Raw genomic sequence first — 3,274 nt, 5'->3', positions numbered from 1 at the left:
GGCACCGTGTGCAATCGGCACCGTGTGCAATCGGGACCGTGTGCAATCGGCACCGTGTCCGATCGGCACTGTGTCCGAACGGCACCGTGTCCGTACGGCACCATGTCCGATCGACACCGTGTCTTAATGCAACTAAATGTGTCCGATAGTAACTGTGTCCTATCGGGATTGTGTCCGATCGGCACCGTGTCCGAACGGCACCGTGTCCGATCGACATCGTGTCCGATAGTAACTGTGTCCAATCGGCACGGTGTCCGATCGGGAATGTGTCCGATCGGGAAATATTGTCGTGTCCGATTTGTAATGTGCGCAATCGGGACAATCCCCATTTTTCTATGTCATCGTATTTTGCAAGAATTTTAAAAGAATGTATTTTCTCGCTTCTAACGTCATAAATGAAAAGAATTACGGCGAGAAACCAGGGAGTCGATTGTGTATCTCGAATTGAGGTGAAAATTATAAAAGTGAAAAAATTCACTAATCTCTACATTTTATTTGTCAAAATCTAGTAAATCTGTTTACTTTTGCAATTTTTATCTCATTTCAAAAAATACAATCAACCTCCAGAAGTTTTAAAATGTATTAACCTTTGTTGTGCACACCTCTTCGAAATTACGTATTATGCACAGGGGGTATTTCATACCCCAGTCACTTAAAACGTTTATTACAGACGTACAATTCGTTATTTTGACTCAAACAAAATTGCTGGCTATTGTTCAAAACTTCTAAAATAAGGTTTAATAAGTTTCATTAATATTTTGCAACATAAAGAACTATAAATGATGTTAACTAAAAAAACCAAAAAATGGAATTTTTCACTAAAAAATGCATAAAAAATTCAATTTTTAATATTTTTTAATAATTTTTGCGGGATTGTTTTTTTGAAATACTACACTTTCAAGGAAAAATATCAGTTTATAGCGGAGTTAAAAAAAGTACATTTACTATTTACTTTTTTTTTTACTTCTCACTACTGCCAAGAGCAGACTAAAGCCGGGCGGGCAAAACTATGTATAGGATCTTGAAGTGTTATTCCTAGACTATAGGTAGATGGCAGCACAGGTCCCAATTCGCATTGTACGTATTAGAAAAACGCGTTTGAAAATACACTGGGGTATTTTCTACCCCCAGTGCACAACAAAGGTTAAAATCTGCTGTCTTATAACCTTTGTTCTTCTTCGCTTTGTGGATTTCTGAATGGCGTTAAAAGAAATGTGAGAGAAGGATATCCTGAATCTTCAACTAACATTCCTGTTAATTCACGTTGTTGAAATTGCATGAAAATTCGAGAATTTTGGAAAATTCTACTATCATGTTGACTTCCTGGCTATTCTGGGACAAGATCCAAAAATTCCATTCTTGGACCTACTACAGCCTTACACATAAAAAATAACAAAATAAAAATAAGAATAAATATATGTAAATAAACATTACTCTTATTAACTTACCTGGACATTTAAGGAAAAATAACCTTTTCTATTTCTATAAATTTCAGCTATTCCTCCAAAGTTATTACCCAATGATCTTATATGGGTGCAATCTATAGCTCCATTAATACAAAGAAGCCCAATAGCTCCATAACCATATCTTAATTCTTTAAACAATCTTCAATTTTCTTGTATAGCTGCTTGGTTTGTCGAAAATTTGACATAAGTATTTAGATAAGTTGCTAATGCAGCAGTTACTCTAAATACGATTCTGCAAATTGTAGGTTGTGGTAATTTCATAAGATCTCCGTTTACTTTCTAAACCATAAAGCAATATACATAATACAATTATTTGTATTTTTTCTTTAAAATTAAAGACATGTAATACAAAGAATTTATGTTACCTGAAAACTAGCAGTAGCATAAAATCTTAGACAAATCAGTAATTGAATAACTGGTTCAATTAGAAGACCTCGCATATCAGGCTTTGTTAAACTATCCATAACTAAAGGCAGTAGTCCATACATAACAGATTCTTTTGAAAATCTGTATCTTATATGGAATTCGTGTTCACGATAAACTGTAAATGGATTAATTCTACATATCATCTGTCAAATACGATACAAATCCGTAATGTGTCACAACAACAGTTTTTAAGTTTGTTTCCTATCGCTGACTGCATTAGTTCAAAAATTGTACATAAATAAAGCGTGAGAATTTCATACGTACGTAACCAATGCAGCAATAGATAGTCAAGAGAAGATTCAGCTACAGATTCAGTAGTGAACAAGGGGTTTGGGAACTCTGATGGGTGTGGCAGTGGTCCAGCAGTCTTTGGCTCACGTCAGTACGCTATAAGCCAGCATGACACAGCGATAGCTACGGCAACCAGTGCTAAAAGCACCGTAATTATTAATGCTATGATAAAGCCAACCATAGAAACACAGATATCTTCCACTCTTTGGGCTGAAGGAGCTGAAATGTAGCAAAAGGAGCAAGAATGATTACTTCCATTATTCCAATACGCTATACGTGAAAGTTGTTATTTCTTTGCGCATGCTGTGCTTTACCTTCAGCTGGATCTGCTGTATACCTCTCCTCTCTCCTTTCCAGAGTGAATATTAAGTTTGATTGAATAGTTATCTCTTCACGAAGTTGATTTTCATATCCATCAGATACACTCATAAGAGATGTGTCATTATTCTCGGAATCAAGATCTCTGCGATGACGACCGAAGGCGTTATAACCGCGACAATTTACCTGTTAATAGAAAAGATAGAGAAAAGAGAGAAAAGATTTTTATTTTAAAAATATTAATATTTTTATTGTCGGAATTTGCATTTTGGCTCATACGTATAAAATGATTGCAAAAGCGAGTACTCACAGGTTGACAGCGTTCAAAGCACCCGCGATGCACTGGAATCTTATATTGTCGCTGCTTGGAAACTTGAACGCGTTAAAGCTAGTTATTAACGATTGAGTCTCGGGATTTTCCGCTTCCGCCGCTATCACCAGAGCCAGACCACAGCTGACTTTTCCGCCCCTGCGCCAATTTCAATACTTCCCGACGAAACCGTTGCCACTTCTGGAGTTCCCTGATGGAGTCGCGGTCGTCGGAACTTCCTGGCTTGCGACGCTTCGGCCTGTCCGCTGTCCCTCTCTCTCGCTCTTTCGCTCTCCCCTTTCGCACTCGCTCCCTCTGCTCTTCCTCGTCGTTCTCGGCTGGTCGTCTCTCACATCGATGACTACGCACTTTCTTCGTCACACCTCCTCGCCTCGAGTATCGGCGACTCGAGTTTACTCGTCGTACCTCCTCGGAGGGAAAACACCACCACTGCACCCGTCGC

At 38.3% G+C, this 3,274-nt stretch overlaps 1 pseudogene; it reads right to left on the bottom strand.

Moving 5' to 3' along the window:
• Nucleotides 1-2,024: 2,024 nt before the first annotated feature.
• Nucleotides 2,025-3,274, bottom strand: part of LOC112458344 — a 1,415-nt pseudogene continuing 165 nt past the window's right edge.

Source organism: Temnothorax curvispinosus, unplaced genomic scaffold, assembly GCF_003070985.1.
Source record: "Temnothorax curvispinosus isolate PA1 unplaced genomic scaffold, ASM307098v1 QBEX01000795.1, whole genome shotgun sequence".
Classification (NCBI taxonomy): Eukaryota; Metazoa; Arthropoda; class Insecta; order Hymenoptera; family Formicidae; genus Temnothorax; species Temnothorax curvispinosus.
This window is presented reverse-complemented; position numbering and strand designations above follow the sequence as displayed.